Source organism: Panthera leo, chromosome B2 (genome assembly GCF_018350215.1).
Source record: "Panthera leo isolate Ple1 chromosome B2, P.leo_Ple1_pat1.1, whole genome shotgun sequence".
NCBI classification, from domain to species: domain Eukaryota; kingdom Metazoa; phylum Chordata; class Mammalia; order Carnivora; family Felidae; genus Panthera; species Panthera leo.
In genome coordinates this window covers 39,907,634-39,921,684 of record NC_056683.1, presented here as the reverse complement: position 1 = coordinate 39,921,684, position 14,051 = coordinate 39,907,634, and the positions used below count along the sequence as shown (strand labels likewise).

The window sequence follows — 14,051 nt, the reverse complement described above, 5'->3', positions numbered from 1 at the left end:
GAGCCGAAATCAAGAGTTGGACTCAACTGAATGAGCCACCCAGGTGCCCCCGACATCAGTTGGTTATATTTATGGGTCTATTTCTGGGTTCTCTGTTCTGTTTCATTGACCTTTTTGTCAATTCCTTCACCAATACCACACTGTCTTGAAGTTGGGTATTGTCAGTCTTTTGACTTTGTTCTCCTCCTTCAATACTGAGTTGGCTATTCTGGGTCTTTTGTGTCTTCATATAAACTTTAGAATCAGTTTGTTGATATCCATAAAATAAGTTGCTGGAATTTTTATTCGGATTGTGTTGAATCTACAGATCAAGTTGGGAATAACTGGCATCTTGACAATAGTTAGTCTTCCTACCCGTGAACATGAAATAAATAGCTCTCTATTTAGTTCTTCTTTGATATCTTTCATCAGAGTTTTATAGTTTTTCTCACTGAGGTCTGTTCATATGATATTTTTTTTATTAAAAAAATGTTTTTAATGTTTATTCATTTTTGAGAGACAGAGAGAACAGTGTGTGAGCAGGGGAGGGGCAGAGAGAGAGGGAGACAGAATCCAAAGCAGGCTCTAGGCTCTGAGCTATCAGCACAGAGCCCGACATGACTCGAACTCACTGACTGCGAGATCATGACCTGAGCTGAAGTCGGACACTCAACTGACTGAGCCACCCAGGCACCCCTGTTCATATGATATTTCATATCAAGAATAAATAAATGTTTTATTTTGGAGCAGGTGGCTAATATAAGTGGTAATTTCAAATTCCACTTGTTCCATTTGCTGGTATATAGGAAGATGATTTGCTTTGGAATATTAACCTTGTATCTTGCAACCTTTCTACAATTGCTTATTAATTCGAGGATTTTTGTTGCTGTTGATTCTTTTAGACTTTCTTCTGTATAGGCAATCATGTCATTTGTGAACAGATACAGTTTTGTTTCTTCCTTCTTAATCTGTATCTCTTTTATTTCCTTTTCTTGTCTTATTGTATTAGCTAGGACTTCAGGTACAATGTTGAAAACAGTGGTGAGAAGGGACATCTTTACTTTGTTCTTGATCTTAGTGGGAAAGCTGAGTTTCTCATCATTAAGTATGATATTAACTATAGGTTTTGGGTAGATGATCTTTATCAAGTTGAAGAAGTACCCCTCTATCCCTAGTTGCTGTGAGTTTTTATAATGAATGAGTGTTGGATTTTGGCAAATGCTTTTTCTGCATCTGTTGATATTATCATGTGATTTTTTTCTTCTTTAGCCTATTGATATGACATTTTATATTAATTGAGTTTTGAATGTTAAACCAGACTTGCATATCTGGGGTAAATCTCACCTAGTCATGGTGTATAATTTTTATACATTGTTGGATTCAATTTGTTAGTATTTTGTGGTGGAATTATGCATCTATATTCATGAGAGATTTGGTTTGTAGTTTCCTTATAATGTTTTTGTCTGGTGCTCGCTTCGGCAGCACATATATAATGTTTTTGTCTGGTTTTGATATTAGGATAATGCTGGCCTCATAGAATAAATAGGGAAGTATTCCTTCTACTTCTATCTTCTGAAAGAGATTGTAGAGAACTGGTATAATTTCTTCCTTAAATGTTTGGTAGAATTTGCCAGTGAACCCATCTGGGCCTGGTACTTTCTATTTTGGAAACTTCTTACTTATTGAGTCACTTTTTTTAAAGTTTATTTATTTATTTTAAGAGAGAGAGAGAGAGAGAGAGAGAGGGAGGGAGAGAGAGAGAGAGAAAGAATGAGCGGGGAAGAAAGAAAGGAAGAGAAAGAGAATCCCAAGCAGGGCTCAAACTCATGAACCTTGAGATCATAACCTGAGCTGAAATCAAGAGTTGGACACTCAGCTGACTGAGCCACCCAGGTGCCCCTGATTCAATTTCTTTAATAGATATAGGCCTATTCAGATTATCTATTAGTAATATTTTTTAAGGATAGATTTCTAGGGGCGCCTGGGTGGCTCAGTCGGCTGAGCATCCGACTTAGGCTCAGGTCATGATCTCGTAGTTCGTGAGTTCGAGCCCCGCGTCAGGCTCTGTGCTGACAGCTTGGAGCCTGGAGCCTGTTTCAGATTCTGTGTCTCCCTCTCTCTCTGCCCCTCCCCCGCTCATGCTCTGTCTCTCTCTCTCTGTCAAAAATAAATAAAAAATTAAAAAAAAAACAACACAAGGATAGATTTCTAGAGATAGGATTCCTGGTCTAGGAATCCTGGTCTAGTGTGTGTGTGTGTGTGTGTGTGTGTGTGTATGTCTGCGTGTGATTCTGAAAGTAGCACATACTCTGTTAAATAAATAAACTGTGAAGAAATATACCAATTAAAAAAGTAAAAGTTCCCTAACACCTCTTTCCCCAGACTCCACAAAAGTGATCACTGTTAATGATTTCCTGTGGATTTTTCCCAAACATTTTCTATTCCTGGTTTGAATATTTAAATTAAAATTTTTTTAATGTCTATTTATTTTTGAGAGACAGAGCATGAGTGGGGGAAGGGCAGGGAGAGAGGTAGACACAGAACTGAAGCAGGCTCCAGGCTCTGAGCTGTCAGCCCAGAGCCCCACGTGGGGCTCGAACCCACAAACCACGAGATCATGACCTGAGTCGAAGTCGGCGCTCAACCGACTAAGCCACCCAGGTGCCCCTGAATGTTTTTAGAGGCCTTGATACCTATTTATAAATTGCTTTGCAAAAAGCCTGTAATAAGGCATGCTCATTTCTATTAGGACTGAGGTTTACAACTTTTTCACTTTTTTGTAAATATAGAAATATAGTGGGGTGCCTGGGTGGCTCCGTCGGTTAAGCTGCTGACTTTGGCTCAGGTCATGATCTCATGGCTCATGAGTTCGAGCCCCGTGTTGAGCTCTGTGCTGATAGCTCAGAGCCTGGAGCCTGCTTCGGATTCTGTGTCTCCTTCTGTCTCTGCCCCTCCTTGCTTGCACCCTGTCTGTCTGTCTCTCTCAAAAATAAAATAAAACATAAAAAAAAAAGAAATATAGCACATTATTTTAGAAAATATAGAACATTTTTAGAAGAACAAATTAAATCACCCATAATTCCACCATGTGGAGATGACCAATAGTAATGTTTTAGAAAATTTCTCTCTGGGCATAAAACAGGAACACAAATCACTGGTGTCATGTGACATGCACAAAATGCCAGATCAAGAGACAGAACATGCCTCCACTCCCCCACTGCCCTGTCCCAACCATGCATTGATTCTTTAATGTAGTGGGAATTAATCTTCTCTAGCCAGGTTGGTTGGTTGGTTGGTTGGTTTCGGTTTTTTTTAACCATCTTAACCCTTTTTTTCTACTCAGATTTGTTTTTTTTTTTTTTTTCTTCTCTCTTCTGACTTAATATAGTGAGCATTCCTCCATATCTTTAAAAGTTATGTATAATTTTGAGATGCTTATCCAAGTAAATGTAATTATTCTTATCCTCTGGCTCCCTTAGACTAGATTCCTAGAAGAATATGAGTTTTTTAAAAAAATTAGTTAATTAAGTTTTTAATTTACATCCAAGTTAGTTAGCAGATAGTGCAATAATGATTTCAGGAGTAGATTCCAGTGATTCATCCCCTATATATGAGCATCTAGTGCTCATCCCCACAAGTGTCTTCCCTAATGGCTCTTACCCATTTAGCCCATCCCCCCACCCACAACCCCTCCAACAACCCCCAGTCTGTTCTCTGTATTTAAGAGTCTCTTATGTTTTGTCCCCCTCCTTGTTCTTATATTATTTTTGCTTCCCTTACCTTATGTTCATCTGTTTTGTATCGTAAATTCCTCATATGAGTGAAATCATATAACTTCACTAAGTGGCTAATTTTGCTTAGCATCATACCCTCTAGCTCCATCCATGTATTTGCAAATGGCAAGATTTCATTCTTTTTGATTGCCGAGTAATATTCCATCGTATATATATACCACATCTTCTTTATCTGTTCATCTGTCGATGGACATTTGGGTTCTTTCCATACTTTGGCTATTGTTGATAGTGCTGCTATAAACATTGGGGTGCATGTGCCCCTTTGAAACAGCAGACCTGTATCCCTTGGATAAATACCTCGTAGTGCAATTGCTGGGTCATAGGGTAGTTCTATTTTTAATTTGTTGAGGAATTTCCATACTGGTTTCCAGAGTGGCTGTACCAGTTTGCATTCCCACCAACAGTGCAAAAGAGATCCTCTTTCTCTGCATCCTTGCCAACATCTGTTGTTGCCTGAGTTGTTAATTTGAGCCATTCTGACTGGTGTGAGGTGGTATCTCATTGTGGTTTTGATTTGTATTTTCCTGATGGTGAGTGATGTTGAGCATTTTTTATGTGTCTGTGAGCCACCTGGATGTCTTCTTTGGAGAAGTGTCTATTCATGGCTTTTGCCCATTTCTTCACTGGATGCTTTGTTTTTTGGGGTGTTGAGTTTGATAAGTTCTTTACAGATTTTGAATATTAACCCTTTATCTGATATGTCATTTGCAAATATCTTCTCCCATTCTGTCGGTTGCCTTTTAGTTTTGCTGATAATATGAGTTTTTTTTACATTAATTTACTTTGAGGGAGAGAGAGTGAGAGAGAGCAAGTGTACTCGAGCAAGGGAGTGGCAGGGAGAGAGGGAGAGAGAGAATCCCAAGCAGGTTCCGTGCTATGAGTGCAGAGCCCGACGTGGGCTCCATCCCAGGAACCACAAGATCATGACCTGAGCCGAAATCAAGAGTCAGTCGCTCAATCGACTGAGCCACCCAAGCACCCCAAATATAAGTATTTTTTTAAACACTTTTTAAATGTTTATTTATTTTTGAGAGAGAGAGAGAGAGAGAGAGAATAGGGGAGGGGCAGAGAGAGAGGGAGAGAGAAAATCCCAATCAGGCTCCAGGCCATCAGCACAAAGCCTGACGCAGGGCTCAAACCCATGAACCATGAGATCATGACCTGAGTTAAAGTCAGACACTCAACCAACTGAGCCACACAAGTGCCCCTAAACGTTTGGTGCTTACAATCCAACTATCTTCCAGAAACATATCAAATTTATACAGGGAGGGAGTTGGGGAGGATAAGAGAGAGGAATAAAGCTAGGTGATGCCCAGCATGTCACATGGCCGTTGTTTATAGTGACTTGCTGAGATGTGGCCAGCTTGATGACTGGTGGCTACTACCAGCAATCAGGGCCCTCAGCTTCGTGGGTCCATCCATGGCCTGAACATTCATTTATTCTTTCAACAAATATTATTATTTAAAAAAATTTTTTTAACATTTTTATTTATTTTTGAGAGACAGAGACAGAGCACCAGCGGGGGAGGAACAGGAGAGGGAGACAGAATCCGAAGCAGGCTCCAGGCTCTGAGCTGTCATCACAGAGCCCGACCCGGGGCTCGAACCCACAAACCGTGAGATCATGACCTGAGCCGAAGTCGGACGCTCAACCGACTGAGCCACCCAGGCGCCCCTCTTGCAACAAATATTATTAAGCTTCTGCTCGCTCTGCATTGTTCTAGATACTGAAAACACTGCAGAGGTGAGGCACACTTTCTGCCCTTGGAGAGCTTACATTCTGATAGGGGGTCACACCCTAAGCATTTGAACAAATGAGTACGTAATGTCTGACCGTGGGAAAATTATGAAGAAAGATAAAGCAGGACCTGGGCATAGAACGTGAACGCCTGGGTGTGATGGAGTCCTTTGAATGGGGCTGGTCAGGGAAGGCCTTTCTGAGGCGGTAACGTTCCAGCTGAGACCTGAGTGAGGATCCGTGAGAATATCTAGAGCTGTGGTGGTGCTCAGTCCTAGCTGGACATTAGAATCGTCTGAGGGAGCTTTTAAAAATCTCAGCGCCCAGGCAACACTCCAAGCCAATCAAATCAGAATCTCTGGAGATGGAGCCCCGGCACCGGTATTTTGTAAGTTCTTTAGGTGATTCCGATGTGTAGCCAGGGTGGAGAACCAGTGTCCTGGGGCAGCTTTGCCAAATAGAAATGCAAGGCAAACCACATGTATAATTTTAAATATTCTTGTAGCCACATTTTAAAAAGTAGAAAGAACAGGGCACCTGGGTGGCTCAGTTGGTTAAGCGTCCGACTTTGGCTAAGGTCATGATCTCACAGTTCCTGAGCTCAAGCCCTGCATCGGACTTCCTGCTGTCGGCACAGAGCCTGCTTCGGATTCTGTGTCTCCCCCTCTCTCTACCCCTCCCCTGCTTGCTCTCTCTCTCTCTCTCTCTCTCAAATAAATAAACATTAAAAAAAAAAAAAAGTAGAAACAAGTGACATTAATTTTAATAACACTTTATTTTTTAAAATATTTTTAAATGTTTATTTGCTTTTGAGACAGAGAGAGAGAGACAGAGAGATAGACAGAGCACGAGCTAGGGAGGAGCAGAGAGAGAGGGGGCCACAGGAATCCGAAGCAGGCTCCAGGCTCCATGCTGTCAGCACAGAGCCCTGACGCAGGGCTTGAACCCACAAACCGCGAGGTCATGACCAGAGCCAAAGTCAGATGCTCAACCAACCGAGCCACCCAGGTGCCCCTTAATAACATTTTATTTTACCTAATACATCTAAAATATTATTTCATCATGTAACCAATAGACAAATTATTAATGTGATATCTTGTATCGTTTTTACTAAGCCTTTGAGATCTGGTGTGTATTTTACACTCAGAAGCACATCTCAGTTGAGAGCAATCACGTTTCAGGTGTTCAGTGGATACATGTGGCCACCATTCTGGACAGCACAGCCCTAGAGGAAGAGCTTTCCAAGCAAAGGAAGTAGCAGGTACAAAGCAGTTAAGACCTGAATGGGTTATTGAGTTTCCGGTACTGCTAGGAGGCAAATGTGGCTGGAGGGTAGTAAAGGAAAGTAGGAGTGGTAATAAATGAGGTCAAGGAGATGGGGTTCAGCCTTTTGGATTTTATTCTAAATATGATGGGAAGCCATTGGAGACTTTTGGGAGAGGGAGAGAGAGAGAGAGAATATGAGTAGGGAAAGAGGGATCCCAAGCAGGCTCAGTGCTGCCAGTGCAAAGCCTGAGGTGAGGCTCCACCGAGGGGCTCGATCTCATGAACTGTGAGATCATGGCCTGAGCTGAGATCAAGAGTTGGCCACATAACTGACTGAGCTACCCAGGCACCCTTAATTCACTTTTCTAAAGAACCCTTTGACTCCTGCCTCAGAAGCAGCGTGCATGGAGACCAGAGTGAAAAGCAGGGAGGTTCTAGATATAGGCTGTTACATTCGCCTGGGTGACAAATACGGGCAGTTTGAATTTAGGTCAGGGGGCAGGTGCTGCAAAGGGAGGTATTCCAAGGCAAAGCCTATTGAAGTTGCTAATGGATTGGAATTGGGAACCGTGAGAAAAAAAGGAGTCACAGATAACTCCAAGGTATTTGCCCTGAGCCAATGATGGTGGAGGTTGGGGTAGGGAAAGGGTGAAATAGGGGTTCGTTTTCAGCATAGAACGATCAAAGTGGATGTGTCCTTTAAATCTGGAACTTGTATCAGCAAAGGCCCAGCGGGTGGGTGTAGGGAGAGGTCAAGCAGTGGAGATCCCATACGCTAAGAATGTGTGTTGGGGCAGGGGCCAGGGTATGGGAAAATGGGAGGTAAAACACACTGCAGTAGGGGCTCCTGGCTGGCTCAGTCTATGGAGTGTGCAACTCTTGATCTCAAGGTTGCGAGTTCAAGTTCCACATTGGGTGTAGAGATTACTTTAAAATCTTTAAAAACAACAAAAACACTGCAATAGGTTATAGAGGGCCTTGAATGCCAAACTAAGGAATTTGAAATCTACTTGATAGGAATGGGAGGAGCTTTGGAAAGGCCTTGAATGCCAAACTAAGGAATCTGAAATTTATTTGATAGGTATGGGAGGAGCTGTGGAAATTTTCGAGCAACAATTAAGATGACCGGAGCTTAACCTTACATTAACAGCTTTCTGTTTAATAATGTGAAAAATGCCCACAAGCTTCACTAAAATTATAGATTTAGTGTGGTGATAGCCAAGTCTTTGAAAAAAAAAATCTCACGTATGGATAAAAAGGCTTCATGTATTACAAAAGAGAGACTGGAAGGAATATTATCAAAATGTTCACAGAGGAGTTTTGGTGGTTGGTAAGGCTATGAATAACATTGGATTCTTTTTGCTTTTCTTTCTGCTTTTCTGTATTTCCCAACTTTTCTTTAATCGAGCGTAACTACCTTTATGTGGAGAATAAGTTTAAACCAGCAACTTAAATGTGTGCGAGATTGGAGGGAGTACATTCGATGCAGAGTGGAGGCTGGGATACAGGTTGGGTTTACTGTGGCCATCCAGGGGAAATGGAAGGAGAAGTTGAACTGGGGCAGGGGCCACGGGAGGAGGAGGGATGTGAAGAATGTATTTCTTGCCTTCAAATTGGATTTGTCAGGAAGCCTTCCTACAAGTGCCATAGTTAAGAAGGATGGGCTCTGGGGGCACCTGGGTGGCTCGGTCACTTGGGCATCCAACTGCGGCTCAGGTTACAATCTCACAGTTTGTGGGTTCGAATCCCACATCGGGCTCTGTGCTGACAGCTCAGAGCCTGGAGCCTGTTTCGGATTCTGTGTCTCCCTCTCTCTCTGCCCTCACCCACTCACATCCTGTCTCTCTCTCTCTCAAAAATAAATAAACATTAAAAAAAAAAAAGAAAGAAGGATGGGCTCTGGAACCTGGCTGCTGGAGCTGCAGTGTGAACTTGGCCATTACTTGGGCAAATTATTCTTTGTGCTTCCTAAAACTCCGTAAGGAGGAATAATACTTATACCTACCCCATGAGGTTGGTCTAGGAAGTAATTGAATGAATACATATTAACCCCATAGCAGTGTTTGGCTCATAGTGGGCACTTGGGGTTTTAGCTGTCATTCTTACTACTCACCTGGCCTCAATGGAATTGGTGCTGCAGGTGGTTGCAGAGTATGGAGTAGAGTGAAGGGACCAAAGTTACTGAAACATTACCCCTAACAGATTAATTTTTTATAAGAATGTATCTTGGGGCACCTGGGTGGCTCAGTCGGTTAAGCGTCTGACTCTTGATTTTGGCTCAGGTCATGATCTCATGGTTCGTGGGATGGAGCCCCGTGTCAGGCTCTGTGCTGACAGTGTGGAGCCTGCTTGGAATTCTCTCTCTCCCTCTCTCTCTCCCTCTCTCTCTCTCAAAATAAATAAACATTTAAAACAAAGAATATATCTATATATATGTATATTTTTTTAATGTTTATTTTTGAGAGAAAGAGAGAGACAGAGCACAAGCAGGAGAGGGACAGAGAGAGAGGGAGACACAGAATCTGAAGCAGGCTCCAGGCTCTGAGCTGTCGGCACAGAGCCAGACGTGGGGATTGAGCTCATGAACCGAGAGATCATGACCTGAGCTGGAGTCGGATGCTTAACCAGCTGAGCCACCAGGGTGGTCCTATTTGTATACTTTAAAAAATCTTAGTAGTGAGAGTTTTTGGAAAATAAGTTGGGCCATCTCAGAAATGGTGAGCTCCCACCACTAAAGAAATTTAGCAAGTGCTGCACGGATCATTGAGGGGCTGGTACAGGGCTGTGATTCCAAACTAGTTTTCATCAGAGGATGTACTGGGGTTTTTTTTGTGTAACTAAATGCATTCCATTGAAAGTACTATCCTTTAGGGGCACCTGGCTGGCTCAGTTGAAAGAGCATGCGACTCTTGATCTCAGGGTTCAAGCCCCATGTTGGGTGTAGACTTTATTATTATTATTATTATTAAAGATTAGGTTAAAAAGAAAGCATTATCCTTTAATCTGAGTCTTCTCAAAGGGTTTGGTATTCAGGGAGTCTTTGTTTTATGAAATATGGTATATATAGATTATAGGTTTTTTCCCTAATAACCTTACTTGGCAATAGTCTTACTTTTTGGTCTCCAAAATTTTGGGGGAAATTTTATTGGTCTTTGAAATGTAAATTTCTGGGAACTAGGGTTGTGGGGAAAGTGAATAATTTGGGTAGGCAAGTAGGTGCCTTCGAATCCCCTTTTGACCCTGAGATTCTCTTACTTCAGGGCCACAGTTTGGACCCCCTCATCCCAGTGAGTCATTCTGCAAATGTGAGCTTTTAGGTGGGGGACTGGGTAACGATGTGAGCGGTTCCACTCAGTTCTGCCACCTACAACTGTCATACAGTTCTTCCAATATCCCCTCTTGGCAGGCAGACCCTGCAAGGAACCACTGCCCCGTGGCCCCAGCTTCACCCATCCTTGGATTCCCACGTGCAGGCATGTGCGGAAGGCTCCTGATGGGGAGGCTCTGTGCTCCGTGCCACGGGGCCAGGAGGTGTTATTGACATCAGCCCCCCCCGGGGTGTCTACCCCAGGGAGCGTATGGTGTGACACCCTTCATCTACAAAGCACGGTTTTGTTATCACGGCTTCCTCATACATAAAGTGAGGGTCATAATTCCATCCAGCAGCCACGGAGATGCATCTGTCCCCGCTCCCCTCACCTACACCCAGAGCTGGAAAGAAAAGTCAGACTCTGAGAAGCTCGCCATGAGATCAAAGCAGAATGGGTGCAGCAGGGGTGTGCACAGCTACCTTAAAGAGAATGGCGTCCAAACCACGAGACCTGATTGTCCCTGGACCAAAAACTAACACATCTACAAAGAAAGGCCCATGAGCTGTGGATACTTAAAAAAAAAAAAAAAAAGCAAGAGGCGACTGAGTAGAGAGGGGGCCTGACCTGGCCTGGTGACTTTCCCTTTGGTGGAAAAAGTCACCTCTCCCAGCCCTTGCCCCCAACATAAGAACCTTTTTGGCCCCTTCCCTTAAGTTTTGCTCCCTTACCCACCACACCGCCTCTGCTTTGCCTCTGGTTGCCCTTGGGGAAGGGCCTGCAAGGACAGACCACGCTGGCCAGAGGCCCCGGGTGCCTCTGTCCTGTCCACTGTGTCCACTGTGTCTCCCAGGTGGGTTTAGACTCGGCTGTGTGGCATGTGTCTCTGTGTCAGGGCACTGTCTACCTTGAGTTTCCCCCCAGAAGCGGAGGCCCCTGCAGACGTGCTGGCAGGTCCTAGTTTGGAGCCTCAGACGCTGAGGAGGTAGGCCCAGCTCTTGCCGAGGTCAGGCCACCCTTGTATTGCCAGGCAACATGCTGGCAATGTTACCTCCATACCTCCATACCTCCATTGGCCTTACCTTCTTCCCCTATCTTGGAGCTCCCCCAGTTCGGCTCCCAGTGTTCTTGTGAAGATGAGGTCAGTTAGTGGAGGGGAAAGGGCATCCTAACCTGTCCAAGCATTATTCATATTAGATGATGACCATCACCTTCTAACGGGATCATGTGTATATTAACCCTTCGCAAAGTGGAACGGGACATGTGAACTGTCCTAGTTCTGTTGGGAGTCAAGAACCGTGGGAAATTGACAGTTAGGCTCAAGAGAAATGGCAGATTGGCCACCCACCCACCCCCCTTTTGAGGGTTAAATTGATAATAGTGCCAGGGTTTACCCAGAGGAAGAACTAAGATGGGAAATGAACTGTGCTGTGGTTCAACAGGTGGCTGCCTCTCTGTGACCCCCCCGGCTAAGTCGGGCTGTTGTGGAGCGGTAACCGGGGCACTTGGGACCCTCCATCAGAAGCCCTCTGCAGACAGCCGGTGGGTTTCCAGTAAAGCTCAAGGGCAGCGCGCACCATCACGTGGTTCACCATGCCCTGAGCTCAGGCTGTTGTTTTTCCACCGGACTAAAGCGAGCCCCAGCACCCTCCAGCTGCTCCTGTGAGAGGGAAGAGGGCCAGTGCCTGCTTAACCCGTTCTTACCTCTGACAGACACCCCTGCCAAGGGGCCCACGTGGGCTGGATACAGGTTGATGTGGCACATCTGGAGGAGCTCAGGTGTTCTTTTTCAGGGTGGTATGTTCTAGGCAGTTTGGATGTGCGTTTATATTTAGGAATCACTTGGCGGGCAAGAGAGGTGGTGTGGCAGCAGGGGGATGATAAACATCATACCCGCCGTGCAGAGTACTCTTCTAAGGATTTCACCTGCCATCTCACTTAATCCTCACCCCCCAAAATCCCTGGGTGGTAGACCCTATTTACAGAAGAGGAAACTGAGGAACAGAGGGCTTCATTAACCTGTCGAAGACTGCACAGCAATTAGGAAGTGACAGAGCCAGAAGTTAAACCAGGCAGGAAGTCTGACAGCGGGGTCAGAACTCTGTTTATTATTCTTGTCATTTTTCCGTTGCACACCTAAGGCAGAGAAAGACTTGTCAAGGCCACACAGCTGGTGTATGACGGACCTGGTGGTCAGACCCAGGTCGGTCCACCTCCGGGTCTCACACTGGTAACCACCACTCCATTCTACATCTGTGGTCGCCCTTGGTATTCAGTGGTAATGTGTAATATGGTATTATATATCATGTAGTACGATATTCTATCATAGTACCTTACCGTATTAGAGTATAACCTATTACAAGGTTACAGTTTATTTGATGAATTCTCTGTTGGACAGTTAGATTGTTTCCATTTTTTCAATATTAGAAATAAATGCCAAGTTTTGTTTTTTAAGAGAGAAATGGTAGGAATGTTGTTTGGTTTATCAGTTTATTTGTTTCTTTTCAAGGATGTAGAGCAGATGGGCTGAGCTCTCAGATGCTGGAAGAATTGGAGGCTTTGAGTTGACTGCTTGAATGGAGAATGAAATTCTGATTAGGAATGGTGCCAGGTGGAGAGAAGGAAAGAACAGACTCTGTGCTGTAGCCCAGGGATTTGGCATTGCCCGCTGAGATAGAAAATTGGGGATGCATTGCAGAAATATCTGTAATTCCCACTTTGGATATTTTAGCATTCTCTAGCGTTTTCCAGCCCAGTGTCTCATTGACATTGCCCAGATACACACGGGTGGGGCTGGGCAGAGGGTGAGCCATTTTCTTCCCCAGATCAGCCATGTGCAGCCATCTGGAGTTACACCATCTGTCCATCCCGTGTCCCTTGCTCCTTTGGCCCTTCCATCTCAGTGTGTCTTTGAGGTTCCCCCTTCGGTTCTTATGTCCCTGGTCGAAAGCAGAAGAGGAGGCCTGAGCACATCGTACACAGTGATGACCATAATGGCCTCCGTATGCTGAGTCCCCAGCATGGTAGTGAGCCCTTTCCAGGCCTCATCTTTTGTATCTTCACAGCTTTTGGGAAGGGGACCGTTATGAAACTACCATCTTATGGAGGAGGAAAAGGAAACTTCAGGAAGTTAAGGGCTCGCCCAAGGCCATATAGCCAGGGACTGGTGGAGCTGGGATTCAGAGCCAGGGCTATCTAAACTCTGTGGCCACATCTCCTTTGCAGCCTTCGTGATGCACTATAAAAAGAAGACCCTCTAGTTCTCGGAGGGGAATCTTCAGAAAATCAGCAGGAACGTGTTCATTACCTGCATGTGTGTTTACCGGATGGACTCATTTAGAGGATGTTGGGATAGTAAAGGATCCTGGAAGTATCTCTTTCCTACCATATTTTTAAAGTGCGTCAGACGAGGTCCAGAGAGATCAGCAGACTTGCCGAAGGGCAAAATGGTGGACCAACCAGATTAGAACCGAGGTCTTATGACGTCCACCCTGTGGTTCTTTGAGAGGCAAACAGCTCTTTGTTCTACTCTGTCGGGAGCATTGGGATCAAAAGCATGTGCCAGTAGGACAGATACAGAGAAATAGGAGTAGTTTGGTGGGGCTGGGCAATGCTAAGTTCCATGGAGACAGGGAGTCACAAGAATCCTCTGATTGTCCATGCCTATTCCAGAATACACCCAAATCCTAATCCCACCGTACAGAAAAATACAAGTGGGGGCAAGTGGCAGGAAGGCAGTGTGGCCCAATGATTAAAAGTCTGGGCTCTGGCATGAGACAGACCAGGAGTCACATCCGGGCAAGGTGCTGTATCTCCCGGAGCCTCAGTTTCTTCATCCACAAAATGGGAGTCACAACTGCTTATTACGCGGGACCACTGCAAGCATGAAATGAGACAATGCTTGTGAATAAACTGGCATACGTTTGTGGAAAAAAAGAGAAGAATCTTGGGATTGTTTGAGTTGGT

At 44.5% G+C, this 14,051-nt stretch overlaps 1 protein-coding gene across 3 annotated transcripts in view; it reads left to right on the top strand.

Moving 5' to 3' along the window:
* Positions 1-14,051, top strand: part of CCND3 (cyclin D3) — a 98,578-nt gene that overhangs the window by 50,913 nt on the left and 33,614 nt on the right. The gene's annotated exons all lie outside the window — the stretch shown is intronic.